General features: G+C 44.5%; 1 pseudogene; it reads left to right on the top strand.

Moving 5' to 3' along the window:
• The first annotated feature begins 963 nt into the window (after positions 1-963).
• Positions 964-16988, top strand: LOC119525833 (annotated as a pseudogene).
• The last annotated feature ends 1077 nt before the right edge of the window (positions 16989-18065 follow it).

Here is an 18065-nt window from a genome sequence, read left to right on the forward strand (position 1 = left end):
GGGAAAGAAGGGGAGAATAACGGGGAAGGGGGTGCTCTGAACACTAGGGCAGTCAGAGAGCCCCTCACTGAGGAGATGACGTTTAAACTGAGACCTGAAGGATGAGAAGGACCTTGCCGTGCCAAAAGTGGGAGGGAAGAGCCATTCCAGGTCAAGGGAACAGCATCTGCCAAGGGCCCGAGGTCGGAAGAAGTAGGGCATGTTCAAGAAAAAGAAAGAAAACCTCTGTGTGTGAAAGCATGATGAGCTTGAGGGGTGAGGTAGAAAATGAGGTTTGAGAGAGAGACAGGAGCCAAGATTTGCAGGGGCTTGAAGGCTGTGGTCAGAAGTTTGAGTTTTATTCTAAATGCTTTGAAGGGTTTGAAGCAACATGATCTAAAAGCATTTTGAGAGTGCTCTTACTTCTGTGTGGACAGTGGATAGGAAAGAGTGTGAGTGGAGATGGGGAGGCCAGAGAGGAGACCGTTTGTTGCCCAGGTGATAGATGAAGGTGGCCCACACAAAGGTGTGGAAATGGAGATGGAGGGAAGTATAAAAGGATGCAAGATGCATTTTGTAGCTAGAATTGACAGACCTTGATGATGAGCTGGAGGGGGTGGGATGCAGAGAAAGAGAGGAACGAATGTTGACACCTAGGATTCTAACTTAAATGCCTGGGTGGATGGTGGTGGGACTTACTGAAGTGGTCAAGAATCAGGGATGGGGTAAAAAAAAATCAAGAACTCATTTTGACATTTTGAGCATGTTAAATTTGAGATCCCTGTGAGATGCCAAAGTCCCAAGCTACACTTTGTTCCTCAGGGGTTGATTTGACAGCTGCAACCCCACTCCTACCGCCCCCACTTTGGGAAAGGCCAGTGTGGGCTTGCATTGTCAGAGTCCATGTTCACAGTGGAATTATTTTTATTTTACTGTAAATGTTTAAAGTGAGTGTAAAAACTGTGACGGAGTGCTTCTGAGACCATGTTGCTCAGAGTTTGGTTGAAGGGCCTCCTGCAGCAGAATGACGTGGAGCTCCTTGTTCAAAATGAAGATTCCCAGGCCCACCTCAGAACTCTAGAAGCTGAAGTGAAGGTGGGCATCTGTGTATTTCATGAGTGTCCCAGGGTTTCTAGAGAGGGCCAGGGTCTGAACGTGGGTTGAGCTCTAACCCCATTCATGAAACTCACCTTGGCATCCTGTTAAAATGCAGATGCTGACTCTGCCAGTCTGAAGCCAAACCCAAGTTTCTGTGTTTCTAACAAGCTCCTAGACAATGCTGATGCCGCTGGTCCAGAGCCACACATTAAACAGCAGTGGTTCTCAATGAGGGGGCAGGTTTGTCTCCCAGGGGACATTTGGCATTTGGCAATGTCTGGAGACAAGCTTTGGTTGTCACATGGAGGGAGGGAGTGCTACCGGCCTCTAGTGGGTAGACACCAGGGATGTCACCCTACAGGACAGCCCCCATGACCAAAGAATTGTCCTGCCTCAAATGTCAGTAGTGCCACTGTTGCAAAACCCTGGGCCTGATGGTAACCAAACAGGATGAAACAGAGGACCTTTTTTAGCCAGGACCCAGTGCCTGGTAGGCATGGGCTGGATGAGGGATAGGACGTATACCCAGGAAACTGCAAAGGAGAGGTTCCAAATGAACTGTAGCAGGGTCTGTGGTGTCTTCCCACCCCAGGGCCTAAGGCAACAGGGCAGAACATGGATTAAGTTGAGCTTGAAGGCACATGTGCTGCCTGGTAAGGCAGATTCCTGTTTTTATTTAAAAAGAATCCCTCACATTTGTATTGTCCTTCAGAGTTTACGAAATGCTTTCATTTGCATTACATTATTTCATCCACAGAACCACCCCCCACCATGAGGTAGGGGGAGGATTATTCTCTCTGTCTCTTTCCTACCTTTGGAAAGAAATGTTCATTGTATTTAATGAATCAAATGTGCCTCATTATAGGTAACCTTAGACAAGTCAGGACACCTCTTTGGGCCAATTGTAAAATGATAGGGTTGGATGGAGTGATTGGCAAGGCCCTTTGCAGCTCTGACATACGAGTAATTTTGTGATTTTGCCAACAAACAAATTCTAAGTCTTGGGTGACTGCAGACTGGGGGACCCAGGAGTCCTGGCTATGAGCTGGGAGATGGATAAGATGTAGTGGCCTTGACCCATACCCTTCCTCATGTCCACCACTTGGATCCTGGGGTCGGGTTGGTAAGGTCTCCCCACCCCCCAAAGGCTGCAGATGTGTCCCCTCCTCTTCCTCTGAGGTGGGAAGGGGCTGGCAGGTGGGCTGATGCCCTTTCCTCTCCCCACAGGCTGTCTACAAGGCCTGGCTGTGCTCAGAATACTTCAGCGTGACCCAGCAGGAATGCCAGCGCTGGGTGCCCTGCAAGCAATACTGCCTGGAGGTGCAGACCCGGTGCCCCTTTATACTCCCTGGCAATGAGGAAATGGGGTAGGAGGGCTCCCTGGCTTTATCTGTGCAGGTAAAGGCAGAGCACTGGGGAAGAGGGAGGAGGCCGGGGTCTTGGAGCAGGCACCAGGTCCAGGGAAGGGAGCAGGGAGGACAACAGGCGAGTCAGGTTAGAAGATGATTAAGAGACTGGAGGAGTGGGTAGGGAGGTCCCCAGATTCGGACAGGGCCAGGAGGAATAGGGGAAAAGGCCAAAGTGACCATCTCTACCCAGAACATTTCCAGCCAGGTAGTCATCATGGAGAAACCAGCTAGAGTTTCAGGGAGAGAAAGGTCCATAAAGACAAGGTGCCAAGGGGCAGGGGGAAGGGAGCCTTGGGCCAGGCTATCTGAGCAGCTCCAGCTTTGACAGTCTCTTCAGGTAAGGCATAGCCAACAGTCCCCTGAGTACCCCACCACACCTTCCTTATCCTTTGGCAGGGTTGCTGGATGCTTCACCAAAGCGGCTGGAAACCAAGTGCTGTGACTTGCAGTGGGTCTCCTGTGAGTCAGAGAAGAAGTTCAAGGAGTCTGAGGCTTCCGAAACCCACCACCAGCAATTCCACCACTCCTTTTTCCACCACTACCACCAACAGTACCACCACTACCACCCCCGTCACGACCCCCTAGGCCGCAGCAGCCACAGACCCTCCCTGCTGCCGGTCTCTGGGGGCTCCCGCCTCAGCCCCAGCAGGATCCAGCTCTGTGTCCTTGTTCTCATGCTCCTCCACACCATGGTGTCCTTCTCTAGCAACCAGGGTGGTGGGGGAATGGGGCTGGAGGCACTGCCGGCCCTCGACAAGGGCCTTACACGGGAAGTGACAGCAGGGAGGGAGGAAAGACCTCCACAACACACTGACATCAGCTCCAGCCCCCCCCCAGGTGGGGGGGAGGGGCTTCTCCCATGGGAGGTGCAAGGCCAGGTGGGGGGTGGGGAGACATGAGGGAACCATCTGCAAGAGGGGAAAAGGGACTGGGAAGTAAAGGGGGAAACTGTACAGCCCCAGGGAATGGACCCTTGGAGACTCCCATCCTCTTTTCCTCCCCACCAAGTGCCCAGGAGACCCCTGGCTCAGACCAGCCCAGGGCCTTGCCCACTGGCAGGGGAAAGGGGCACCACACTCCACCTCTAAGTCATTTGACTGGTCCTATCCACCTCTAGGCCCAGATCTTCCACCATCCCTTCAGCTGCCCTTCCCCTCCATCAAAGGCAGCAGAGCTGGGCAGCTTTCTTATGCCATTTTCTACACTGTGCTTCATGAGTAGGACTTTCTTGCACTAGTTTCTATGACTGAGTCTCCAAGCTGGTTTCCTAGTCGCCCTCCGTCCTTCCCTCCTTTACCCAGCTATGATTCAGTTGTCTCTGCCTTCCCTCTTACCCCTGCCTCTGTGTTTTGGTGAGAGTCTCTGTATGTGTACTGCTTTCTGTTTTGTTGCATTGTGGGGCAGAGGTCTCTCTGCTCTTGTTTAACCCCATAAAAGAAATAAATGGTAAGACTTGATGATAATCCTCCCTTTATGACTTTGTTCTGTGGTGTTGAAACAGTTAGTCTGTGACTTGGGGAGGTGGTGGGACCAGAGGATACTGACCCTGTGCCCTGCCCCTTATTGGCTCAAATCTCAGAAAAAAAGGGTCAGCTCAGTTGTCAGCCATTCTAGACAAGGGATCCCAAACACAGCCACCTGCAGGGATCAGGCAGATAACTGCAAATGAGGGAAGTGGGTCAGGCGGGGGCAAAGCACAGGCTCAAAAGTTTTAAGCCGTGAGAACTGCAGGGCACACGCCCTGCCTAAAGGGGGCAGCTCAGGCCCAGGGTTGTCCTGAGAGAATGTGGGCCCAGTGTTGCTAGATCTTCTGATTCCTCAAGGGAAGTCAGGACTCAGGATTTTTACATGTAACCCCCTAACTCCTAAATGTTGGCACAAGTCTTTTTTTTTTTTTTTTTTAAGAAAAAGAAAAAAGCCTTTGCATGGGCTAAACATGGCAGCAGGCCTCAAGTGGCCTGGGAATGACCAGCTTTCCACCTTTTGTTGCAGCCTTTGGCTCTAGTCTACCTGCCTCCTCCGCTGCCACCTTTTTCACATAAATGGGAAATGAGAACATGAGTTAGGAGGGAGTCCAGTGTGCTGACTGAGCTGCTGAATTATTTTGCCAATAAAACATTAGCCCTCCAATTTCCCCCAGAGCAGCATAGCATGGAAGTTAAGGGCATGGACTCGGGAGATTTTTTTGAGTTCAAAGCCTAGCATCACCATCTCCTACTCACGTGACCTTGAACAATTTCTTCACTTTGAGGCTTAGTGTCCTCATCTGTCAAAAGAGTTATTGTGAGAATCAGATGATATATGTAAAGCACTTTACACAACATCTGGCACAAAGGAACCACTCAAATGTTAATAGTTACTATCACTATAAGTCATTCAGTCTTTCTTTTCTTTCTTTTACCCCCACCTAAAATGGTCACCAAGTTCTCTGTGTCAATTCTATCTCTGAAATACGTATCAAATCCTTCCTCTCCTTCCCATACCCACTCCCACTTAGCTCTTTCAGACCCTCTGCAGCTCTTTCTGGACTACTAAAATAGCCTACTAACTAATCTCCTGTTCCAATTACTCTGACCTCACTCCAGCCTCCACCTAGTACAGTGCCAGGCTCTTTGGAGGCACTCAATACATACATTTTTTTTTAGAGTTCCTGCCATGATTGAGTTTCCTAAAGTACATATCTACTCTTCTTAAAGCTAACCTATTACACCCCTGCTAAGAAACATCAGATGATTCTACATTGCCTGTAGAGTGCTGACTTAGCATGCCATTGAAGACTGCATTCTGAGCCTGTCCTACCACCTGATCCTCCACCAGAGGCTCCCCACATTTCCCTACTGGCTATACACTGAATGAGCTCTGCATTGTTTTACCTCCCCACCTTTGCTCACATTGTTTCTTCTACCAGGTATGCCTTCACTCTACCTCTGCTTCCCAGTGCCTTATCTGGTTTTAGAAGTCCAGCTCAAATGCCACCTCTGCCATTAAGATTTCCACATTTCCCCTCATCCAAGCTGGGAAAAAAAGCCCTTCTTCTTCTGTACTTCTGTGACACTTTGTACCTTAATTGTGGTACCTTCTGCCCACTTCCAACTTAGTAATGCTTTCATTCAAAACATACTTATGAAGCAATTACTAGATGCCAGGCACTGTGCTGGGTGCTGGGAGGACAGCAGTAAACGGACACATTATAGATCCACAATATAACATGACCTTACATGTTCAGCAACCATATTATTCTCACTGTAACATTCAGGTTTTTGTCTCAGTGCATGTCCATAAAGAGGGAGCCAAGCTTTCTTGGCCTTGAACATAGGAAAGAGGTGAGAGGTTGGAGGTGCCCCCTAACCTTTAACCTGCTGCATGGAAGAGTAAAGGGGCTACACACCCCTTTAGTGAGTGAAGGGCAGCAAGGCTGTATTAAGGAAATAGCCCTACCTGTCACACGTTGCTCTTTGACTCCTGGACTAAGCTATTTATTTATTTATTTATTTATTTGTTTTTTTTAATTGCAATTTTATTGAGATCTAATCATATAACATACAATCATTCAGTGTACAATCAGTTATTCATAATATCATCATATAGTTGTGCTTTCATCATCACAATCAAACTTTGAACATTTCATTACTCCAAAAAATAAAATGAAAATTAAAGTAAAAAAGAATATCCAAAACATCCCATTCCCCTCCTCCTCCCATTGTTCATTTACTTTTTAAAATACAGTTTAATTGAGATATAGTCACACACCCTACTGTCTTCCACAGTGTACATCAATTATTCACAGCACCATCATTCAGTTATGTGTTCATCCCCAGAATCAATTTTTTTTTAATCTTCATTTTATTGAGATATATTCACATACCACGCAGTCATACAAAACAAATCGTACTTTCCATTGTTTACAGTACCATTACATAGTGGTACATTCATCACCCAAATCAATCCCTGACACCTTCATTAGCACACACACAAAAATAACAAGAATAATAATTAGAGTGAAAAAGAGCAATTGAAATAAAAAAGAACACTGGGTACCTTTGTCTGTTTGTTTCCTTCCCCTATTTTTCTACTCATCCATCCATAAACTAGACAAGGTGGAGTGTGGTCCTTATGGCTTTCCCAATCCCATTGTCACCCCTCATAAGCTACATTTTTTTTTTTAATCTTCATTTTATTGAGATATATTCACATACCACGCAGTCACAAAAACAAATCGTACTTTCGATTGTTTACAGTACCATTACATAGTGGTACATTCATCACCCAAATCAATCCCTGACACCTTCATTAGCACAAACACAAAAATAACAAGAATAATAATTAGAGTGAAAAAGAGCAATTGAAGTAAAAAAGAACACTGGGTACCTTTGTCTGTTTGTTTCCTTCCCCTATTTTTCTACTCATCCATCCATAAACTAGATAAAGTGGAGTGTGGTCCTTATGGCTTTCCCAATCCCATTGTCACCCCTCATAAGCTACATTTTTATACAACTGTCTTCGAGATTCATGGGTTCTGGGTTGCAGTTTGATAGTTTCAGGTATCCACCACCAGCTACCCCAATTCTTTAGAACCTAAAAAGGGTTGTCTAAAGTGTGCATAAGAGTGCCCACCAGAGTGACCTCTTGGCTCCTTTTGGAATCTCTCTGCCACTGAAGCTGATTTCATTTCCTTTCACATCCCCCTTTTGGTCAAGAAGATGTTCTCTGTCCCACAATGCCAGGTCTACATTCCTCCCCGGGAGTCATATTCCACGTTGCCAGGGAGATTCACTCCCCTGGGTGTCTGATCCCACATAGCGGGGAGGGCAGTGATTTCACCTTTCAAGTTGGCTTAGCTAGAGAGACAGGGCCACATCTGAGCAACAAAGAGGCATTCGGGAGGAGGCTCTTAGGCACAACCACAGGGAGGCCTAGCCTCTCCTTTGCAGCAACTGTCTTCCCAAGGGTAAAACCTGTGGTAGAGGGCTCAACCCATCAAACCACCAGTCCCCTATGTCTGTGGTCATGTTAGCAACCATGGAGGTGGGGTAGGCGAATACCCCTGCATTCTCCACAGGCTCCTCAAGGGGGCACTACATCTTTTTTTTTTTTCCTTGTTTTTCTTTTTTTTTTTTTTTTCACTTTCCCTTCTTTTTTAAATCAACTGTATGAAAAAAAAAGTTAAAAAGAAAACAAACATACAATAAAAGAACATTTCAAAGAGACCATAACAAGGGAGTAAGAAAAAGACAACTAACCTAAGATAACTGCTTAACTTCCAACATGTTCCTACTTTACCCCAAGAAAGTTACCTAATATAGCAACATTTCTGTGAACTTGCTCCTACTATATCCATCAGAATTTAACAGACCATAGTCATTCCTGGGCATCCCCAGAACGTTAAATAGCTTATCTGTTCTTCTTGGATTATTGTTCCCCCTTCCTTAATTGCTCTCTATTGCTAGTTCCCCTACATTCTACATTATAAACCATTTGTTTTACATTTTTCAAAGTTCACATTAGTGGTAGCATATAATATTTCTCTTTTTGTGCCTGGCTTATTTCGCTCAGCATTATGTCTTCAAGGTTCATCCATGTTGTCATATGATTCACGAGATCGTTCCTTCTTACTGCCGCGTAGTATTCCATCGTGTGTATATACCACATTTTATTTATCCACTCATCTGTTGAAGGACATTTGGGTTGTTTCCATCTCTTGGCAATTGTGAATAATGCTGCTATAAACATTGGCGTGCAGATATCTCTTCGTGTCACTGCTTTCCGATCTTCCGAGTATATACCGAGAAGTGCAATCGCTGGATCGAATGGTAACTCTATATCTAGTTTTCTAAGGAACTGCCAGACTGACTTCCAGAGTGGCTGAACCATTATACAGTCCTACCAACAATGAATAAGAGTTCCAATTTCTCCACATCCCCTCCAGCATTTGTAGTTTCCTGTTTGATTAATGGCAGCCATTCTAACCGGTGTTAGATGGTATCTCATTGTGGTCTTAATTTGCATCTCTCTAATAGCTAGTGAAGCTGAACATTTTTCATGTGTTTCTTGGCCATTTGTATTTCCTCTTCAGAGAACTGTCTTTTCATATCTTTTGCCCATTTTATAATTGGGCCGACTGTACTATTGTCATTCAGTTGTAGGATTTCTTTATATATGCAAGATATCAGTCTTTTGTCAGATACATGGTTTCCAAAAATTTTTTCCCATTGAGTTGGCTGCCTCTTTACCTTTTTGAGAAATTCCTTTGAGGTGCAGAAACTTGTAAGCTTGAGGAATTCCCATTTATCTATTTTCTCTTTTTTTGTTTGTGCTTTGGGTGTAAAGTCTAGGAAGTGGCCGCCTAATACAAGGTCTTGAAGATGTTTTCCTACATTATCTTCTACGCGTTTTATGGTACTTTCTTTTATATTGAGATCTTTGGTCCATTTTGAGTTAATTTTTGTGTAGGGGGTGGATAGGGGTCCTCTTTCATTCTTTTGGATATGGATATCCAACTCTCCCAGCCCCATTTGTTGAAAAGACCATTATGACTCAGTCAGTGACTTTGGGGGCCTTATCAAAGATCAGTCGGCCACAGATCTGAGGGTCTATCTCTGAATTCTCAATTCAATTCCCTTGATCTATATGTCTATTTTGTGCCAGTACCATGCTGTTTTGGCAACTGTGGCTTTATAATAAGCTTCAAAGTCAGGGAGTGTAAGTCCTCCCACTTCGTTTTTCTTTTTTAGAGTGTCTTTAGTAATTCGAGGCATCTTCCCTTTCCAAATAAATTTGATAACTAGCTTTTCCAAGTCTGCAAAGTAGGTTGTTGGAATTTTGATTGGGATTGCATTGAATCTGTAGATGAGTTTGGGTAGAATTGACATCTTAATGACATTTAGCCTTCCAATCCATGAACATGGAATATTTTTCCATCTTTTAAGGTCCCCTTCTATTTCTTTTAGTAGAGTTATATAGTTTTCTTTGTATAGGTCTTTTACATCTTTGGTTAAGTTTATTCCTAGGTACTTGATTTTTTTAGTTGCTATTGAAAATGGTATCTTTTTCTTGAGTGTCTCTTCTGTTTGTTCATTTCTAGCATATAGAAACATTACTGACTTATGTGCATTAACCTTGTATCCCGCTACTTTGCTAAATTTGTTTATTAGCTCTAGTAGCTGTATCGTCGATTTCTCAGGGTTTTCTAGATATAAGATCATATCATCTGCAAACAATGACAGTTTTACTTCTTCTTTTCCAATTTGGATGCCTTTTATTTCTTTGTCTTGCCGGATTGCCCTGACTAGCACTTCCAGCACAATGTTGAATAACAGTGGTGACAGCGGGCATCCTTGTCTTGTTCCTGATCTTAGAGGGAAGGCTTTCAGTCTCTCACCATTGAGTACTATGCTGGCTGTGGGTTTTTCATATATGCTCTTTATCATGTTGAGGAAGTTTCCTTCAATTCCTACCTTTTGAAGTGTTTTTATCAAAAATGGATGTTGGATTTTCTCAAATGCTTTTTCAGCATCTATTGAGATGATCAATTGATTTTTCCCTTTTGACTTGTTAATGTGTTGTAATACATTGATTGATTTTCTTATGTTGAACCATCCTTGCATGCCTGGAATAAACCCCACTTGGTCATGGTGTATGATTTTTTTAATGTGTCTTTGGATTCGATTTGCAAGTATTTTGTTGAGGATTTTTGCATGTATATTCATTAGGGAGATTGGCCGGTAGTTTTCCTTTTTTGTAGCATCTTTGCTTGGTTTTGGTATTAGATTGATGTTAGCTTCATAAAATGAGTTAGGTAGTGTTCCATTTTCTTCAATGTTTTGAAAGAGTTTGAGTAAGATTGGTGTCAGTTCTTTCTGGAAAGTTTGGTAGAATTCCCCTGTGAAGCCATCTGGCCCTGGGCATTTATTTGTGGGAAGATTTTTGATGACTGATTGGATCTCTTTGCTTGTGATGGGTTGGTTGAGGTCTTCTATTTCTTCATAATATCCTCTTATAATTTTTTTAATTTCTTCAGGATCTGCAGTTATGTCACCTTTTTCATTCATTATTTTGTTTATATGGGTCTTCTCTCTTTTTGATTTTGTCAGTCTAGCTAGGGGCTTGTCAATCTTGTTGATCTTCTCAAAGAACCAACTTTTGGTGATATTTATCCTCTCTATTGTTTTTTTGTTCTCTATGTCATTTATTTCTGCTTTAATCCTTGTTATTTCTTGTCTTCTACTTGGTTTAGGATTGGTTTGCTGTTCATTTTCTAGCTTCTTCAGTTGATCCATTAGTTCTTTGATTTTGGCTCTTTTTCCTTTTTAATATATGCGTTTAGTGCTATAAATTTCCCCCTTAGCACTGCTTTTGCTGCATCCCATAGGTTTTGGTATGTTGTGTTCTCATTTTCATTCGTCTCTATATATTTAGCAATTTCTCTTGCTATTTCTTCTTTAACCCACTGATTGTTTAGGATTGTGTTGTTTAACCTCCAGGTATTTGTGAATTTTCTAAGTCTCTGATGGTTATTGACTTCTAATTGTATTCCATTGTGGTTAGAGAATGTGCTTTGAATAATTTCAATCTTTTTAAATTTATTGAGGCTTGTTTTATGTCCCAGCATATGATCTATTGTGGAGAAAGTTCCATGAGCACTAGAAAAGTATGTGTATCCTGGTGATTTGGGATGTAATGTCCTGTATATGTCTGTTAAATCTAATTCATTTATCAGATTGTTTAGGTTTTCAATTTCCTTATTGGTCTTCTGTCTGGTTGATCTATCTATAGGAGAGAGTGATGTGTTGAAGTCTCCCACAATTATTGTGGAAACATCCATTGCTTCCTTTAGTTTTGCCAGTGTTTCTCTCATGTATTTTGTGGCACCTTGATTGGGTGCATAGACATTTACGATTGTTATTTCTTCTTGCTGAATTGCCCCTTTTATTAGTATGTAGTGGCCTTCTTTGTCTGTCAAAACATCCCTGCATTTGAAGTCTATTTTATCTGAGATTAATATTGCTACACCTGCTTTCTTTTGGCTGTAGCTTGCATGAAATATTTTTTTCCATCCTTTCACTTTCAGTTTCTTTGTGTCCCTGTGTCTAAGATGAGTCTCTCGTATGCAACATATTGATGGTTCATTTTTTTTGATCCATTCTGCGAATCTATATCTTTTAATTGGGGAGTTTAATCCATTTACATTCAACGTTATAACCGTGAAGGCATTTCTTGAATCAGCCATCTTATCCTTTGGTTTATGTTTGTCATATTTTTCCCCTCTGTCTATTAATATCCTTTATTGTACCCATACCGAATCTCTTTAGTACTGAACCTTTCTCCAAGTCTCTGTGTCCTTTCTTTGTTTCTCTGTCTGTAGGGCTCCCTTTAGTATCTCCAGTAGGGCAGGTCTCTTGTTAGCAAATTCTCTCAGCATTTGTTTGTCTGTGAAAAATTTAAGCTCTCCCTCAAATTTGAAGGAGAGCTTTGCTGGATAAAGTATTCTTGGCTGGAAATTTTTCTCACTCAGAATTTTAAATATATCGTGCCACTGCCTTCTCGCCTCCATGGTGGCTTCTGAGTAGTCACTACTTAGTCTTATGCTGTTTCCTTTGTATGTGGTGAATTGCTTTTCTCTTGCTGCTTTCAGAACTTGCTCCTTCTCTTCCGTGTTTGACAGTGTGATCAGTATATGTCTCGGAGTGGGTTTATTTGGATTTATTCTATTTGGCGTTCACTGAGCATTTATGATTTGTGTATTTATGTTGTTTAGAAGATTTGGGAAGTTTTCCCCAACAATTTCTTTGAATACTCTTCCTAGACCTTTACCCTTTTCTTCCCCTTCTGGGACACCAATGAGTCTTATATTTGGTCGTTTCATATTATCTATCATATCCCTGAAGTCCATTTCGATTTTTTCAATTTTTTTCCCCATTGTTTCTTTTATGCTTTCATTTTCCATTCTGTCATCTTCGAGGTCACTGATTCGTTGTTCAACTTCCTCTAGTCTTGTACTATGAGTGTCCAGAATCTTTTTAATTTGGTCAACAGTTTCTTTAATTTCCATAAGATCATCCATTTTTTTATTTAGTCTTGCAATGTCTTCTTTATGCTCTTCTAGGGTCTTCTTGATTTCCTTTGTCTCCCGTACTATGGTCTAATTGTTCATCTTTAGTTCTTTGAGTAGCTGCTCTAGGTGCTGTGTCTCTTCTGGTCTTTTGATTTGGGTGCTTGGGCTTGGGTTATCCATATCGTCTGGTTTTTTTCATATGCTTTATAATTTTCTGTTGTTTTTGGCCTCGTGGCATTTGCTGAACTTGATAGGGTTCTTTTAGGATTTGTAGACCAATTGAAGTCCTTATCTCTAATTTATCAGATCTACAGCTTCGTGGAGTACACTTTCTCTAACTAACCAGCAGGTGGCGTCCACGAGCCACCTGTTCTCCACAAGCCAGTTCTCCCCTGCTTAGCCTTTTTGGTGAGTGGGGGAGTGAGTCTTGTGGGGTCCAATTGGTGTACCAAGCTTGCGTGTGTAGTCGGTGTTGCCTGCCCTGTATATGGGGCGTGTTTCTGGGCAGTCGGGGGCGGGTGGCTCTAACAATCAAATCTCCCTGGTGATCCTAGAGTTTTAAAGCTGCTGTAATAGTCTAATCCTTCAGTTCAGTCCTGCCACAGTTTGTCTCTGCCACTGACCCACAAGTCCTTGGTATTGGCGTATGGCTCCTGAGACTTGCAAATGGGCCCCTCTTCCAGGCCGTGCACCCCGGGTCCTCTGTTGAGGGATGACTGTGCTATGTCACAGGTGAGTGCCATCCCCCCAGGGCAGTTCTGGGCTGCTGGGCTGTTTAGGGAGGCTCCCAGTCTGCTGAAATGATGGCTGAATGGGGCTTTGTTAATTCACACTGCTCTACCTTCCCAACTCTGGGACAGTCAGCTGAGGTTGCAGGGAAGGCTAATGTCAACGCCCAGTTTTGTGGTGTGTGCCTGTTATTTGAAGCACTTCCGTCACACTGGGTTGTCTGGGGCAGTTCTGGGCTGTGGGGCTGGCGATGGGCAGGAGTGTTTCCTGTCCACCAGGATGATGGCTGTGAGCGGACACCCCCCTTTTCTTGGGAAGTTGTGGTGTTTAGTGAATTTTCTCAGCCACTGGATTATTGTGTTTTGTCTCAGAGCTCTCCTAGTTCTGCTCTTGACTTGACCTGCCCAAATTGCAAGTCTTTGAAGCTTTCTGTATTGGGCTTCTTAGAGTAATTGTTTTAGAAAAAGAAAAAAGGATTAAAAAAAAGGGCCCTCCTCAGAGATCTAATGGGTTATTGAAATGCTAAGAGACAAAGCAACCAGGGCCATTAAGGAAAGGTCCACAGGGCAGAGAGATCAGCTTTTCTTCGGGATTTGCATATGCGCCTCAGGGCCTGAGCTCGGGCCTGAGCTCTGCCCTTCCCCTTTCTATGTTCACCAGAACTCCAAAAATCCTCCGCTTTTATTTTGGAGTTTTTTGTGTTGTTTCTTTGCTATGCCTGTCTCCTCTCTGCTGGGCTTGCTGCTCTCAGATTCTCTGGTGTCTGGTCTCAGTCTATCTATGGTTGGAGTTTGAATCAGTAGAATGAGTTTCCGATAAGGGCTGCCACTGCAGTTCTCCCTTCTCCTTCCCGGAGCTGACAGCCCCTCCTCCCACGGGAATGAGCCTGGCAGGGAGGGGCGCGGGTCCCCTGGCCGCAAAAACTTACAGATTTCGCTGATCTCAGCAGTTCGACATTTTCATGAGTGTTGTATGAAGTATGCCCAAAGTCAGATTGCTCTGTGGTGTCCAGTCCACGCAGTTCCTGGCTTTCTACCTACTTTCCTGGAGGAGTAACTAAAACATACAGCTCACCAGTCTGCCATCTTGCCCCGCCTCTCCTGGACTAAGCTATTTAGCACTGCCTTGTAGCTGGCCCTCTGAGTTCCCACCATCTGCCCAGGACCAGTCCCTGAAACTCTCAGTTCAGGTCAAGTCCAACTGCAGACAGCTTTTGTCTCTTCCAGTCCCAACCTGTGCAAGGAGGGATGATGGCAGTGGTTCACACCCTGACAGTGCATCAGAATCACCTGAAGACTTTTAGCTTTGGCCCCACCAGCAGAGAGTCTGATTTAATTAGTCTGGGTTGGGGTCCCAGCTTCAGTATTGTTTAACAAATTGTACAGATGATTCTAATGTGCAGCCAGGCTTGACAGTCTCTGAAGAGAAGGCCAGGGCTATATGAAGTCCTTATTATTTGAGGATAAGTGGTACTAGAAAAAGGCCACTTAAAATGAATCCACTTGAAATGGGGACCAACATTTCACAGTGGAGTGGAAGGAAAAGTATTTGAATGGGGCTTTGTCTTAAAAAATGAAATTGAAATTATGGAAGATATTCTCATTTAGATTTAAAGTGAGTAAGTAATAATTGCAAATATGTTGTAATTCTTAAGAATGAATGAAGAATGAATCAAAGCATGGGGGAATAATATAATTTTCCTGACCAAAGTGCATGAGAGCACAATACTGACTTGTGCAGCACGGTCATAAATGGGGTTTTCATTTCATTTTGTTTTGTTTTTCCAAAATTAAAGAGCTTCTTCATTTATCCCAAGGGCCTCTTCTGATACTGGGAGAGTTGAATCACTCTCTTCGAAGCCTTGATCCTGTCATTACCCAGGTCAATGTTTTCTTCTGCCATTGTTAACTGATCTATCTCTGCCAAATCCCCATTTATCAAGGACTTTACATGCCATCAGAGACGTCTCCAACATCACTTTCATTGATGTCATGAAATCCTGAATCTTTATCAAGACCGGTAATTTCACCCTGAAATTTATTTGCATTACATAATACTAATAATTAAGAGGCTGAAAAAGACCTTGGCTTGATGGGTGCAGATAAAAACAGTAATAGGGTGTTAAGAGGGGGGCAGGGTTTTCGTGGGGACTCAAACTAGTGAATCTTTTGTGCTGTGACAACCTTGCCTTTCTACCCAACTTCACCAAGTCCATTTTCCTTTCTGGGTTTTAATTTGCTTATTTCTAAAACAAAGAGCCAGGATTAGATGTTGTTATAAAGTTTAAATAAATTAATGTAAATGAAGCAATACATGCGAATGCATTGAGCCCAGTTCCTGATACAGAGGAGAAACTCTGTAATTCCTGCCTTTTCTTCCCTTTCAAGCATTTTTAGATTCTTAGGAGACACTGAGGAACAAAGAAGGGAAGAGGGTGAAGTCCATCAGAGCAACCAGGAAGAAGACCCAGAACTCCTGCCCCACCCAAAGTTTCTGTCCTACTGCCATCACCCCCAGTGACTTTCACTGAAGAGGGTCACAAAGATCTGTTCATTAAACACTGTCTACCTATTAAGCTAATTGCTTAGGGGAGAGGGTGGGGGAATCCAAACATCATTCTGACCTGGAATCTGACCTCAAGAAGCTCCTGGGCTGGTTGGGGAAAAAAAACACATGAACAGAAATCACTCAAAATACATTCGGAATCTAATACTTTCTCCCACCTCCATTGTCATCATCCCAATCCAAACCACCATCAACTTTCTCCTCGACCACTGTAGTGGCCTCCTAACTAGTCTCCCTGCTTCCATTCTTGCCCCCCATACATAGTCCACCAACAGAACAGCAGCCTGAGTGATCTTTTAAAAATGCAAATCATCTCTTGCTAAAAAAGAAAACCTTCCAGTAACTTTAGCCCTACACAACCTGCCACCTGCCTGTCTCACCAACTTCACCCAATTACAATCCCTTCACTGTCCTCCAGCCACTCTGCTTATTTGTTTTTCTCTAATACACTTTGCTTACTCCTATCTCAGGACCTTTGTACATACTGTTTCTCAGCCTGAAATGCTCTCCCCCTAGATTTTTGCAAAGCTGACTCCCTCTTATTATCAGGTCATGTCCTCAGAAAGGCCTTCCCTGACTATTTTATGTATGGCAGTGCCCTTCTTGCCCCAGATTCTACACTCTGGCACTTGTAACTGTCTGGCATTATCCTGTTTATACACTTGCTTTCTTGTTTATTGCCTCACTGTCCACTAGAATGTAAGCTCTGAACAGACAAGGACCTTGTCTTGTCTGTCTTGTTCACTGTCTCCCAGTGCCTCAGTACCTGTTCACTGAATGAATGGATGTGGATGCAGAACTAATGAGTGGTTCGTTTTGGCAGGCCTGAGTGGTGTAGGATGTGTGGAGTGAGTGGTGAGGGATGATGCTTGAAAGGTAGCCAGTGGTCAAAGCATAACAGGCCTCCCAGGTCAGGCTAGGGAATTTGGGCTTAATATAGTTAACCATTGGGAGCCATGGAAGATGATTGAGCTTGAGAGGAATATTATCAGCTGACCTGAAGAAAGATTCATCTAGTGCCATGGGCCGGATGGGTTGGTTTAACAACCCATCAGCCATCATGCCCCCCACCTTCGCACCTGCTTCCCTCTGAGTCCTCCCCCCCTGCCCTGTTCCACCCAGCTCCACCACTCTTCCGGGCCACGGAAGAGCCCTGATTGACGTTCCCTGCCACCGGCCGCTGGGTGGCACTGTGGTTCCTCTTACCCGGGCCAGAGGCGCCAGGGAGACGGAGTGCAGCCGCTGAATAGGGTCTGGAGTTGGGGTCCGTCGGCGCCTGCCGAGCGGGCTCTTCCTAGTCTGCCCCTTTCTCCCGCTTCCCGCGCTTCCCCGGTGTCCATACCCATTCCCGCCTCCCAATCCCCCCACCCATGCCCGCCGCCGCCCCAGCCCTCTGCCGCCACCTTCGTAAGCTTCTGGCAGTTCTTGGCTTTCCAACCCGCCAGGCCAAAGTAGGACCAAACAAGGGAGCAGGGCGCGGGATGGGCTGGGGCCGGATGGTGCCCATCCTTTTTAACCCATACAGGCCTCCGGCCTCCGTGGACCCCACCACCACCACCACCACCCCTTCCCCACTGAGGGACGAGACAGAGCTCCAGCAGCCGCTACCCTTGGCGTGTTCACTGCCCAGTCCAGCCGGGCCCAAATTAAAAGGTGAGAACCTTTTAATTTACGTTACTAGCCCTTTCTTCCTTGCCCTATGAGAAAGAGACCCACCGGTCATCTGATACTCCTTTGGCCCCTTCCACTCTCTCATCATACGTCCCAGATATCCTATATGTTCCCTAAACCAATCCCTCCATCCTAACTGCCACTGTCGCAACTGGCCTTCCTGCCTCCTGCCTCTGGCCTCCTGCCCTTGTGGCCCAGACTCCCTCGCACAGGGGAGGGACCCTTCTGCAGCACTGGCCTGGCATCCAGTCCCTGTAATGGTTCCTGTTCCTTGGGGAAAAAAAATCTGAAGCTGGCCATCAAGGCCCTCTATACTCTGACCTCACTTTTCTGGCTTACTCGCCTCAGATCACATCCAGAGTAAAAGACCTGCCCCTGGTGGGCGGCCCTGAGTAGACGAGGAGCTAGAACAGGAACTGAACACAGTGGAAGTCTCTGTGGGACTCTACAGGTCTCCTCAAGCATCTGTTTGAACAGCCTTAATTCATGATCCTGGATTGTCACAGAACAGAGAGATGCAAAGAACATGGCACCTGCCTTCCCTAGAGCACTGGAGCACATCC

This window comes from Choloepus didactylus (assembly GCF_015220235.1).
Source record: "Choloepus didactylus isolate mChoDid1 chromosome X unlocalized genomic scaffold, mChoDid1.pri SUPER_X_unloc1, whole genome shotgun sequence".
Lineage (NCBI taxonomy): Eukaryota > Metazoa > Chordata > Mammalia > Pilosa > Megalonychidae > Choloepus > Choloepus didactylus.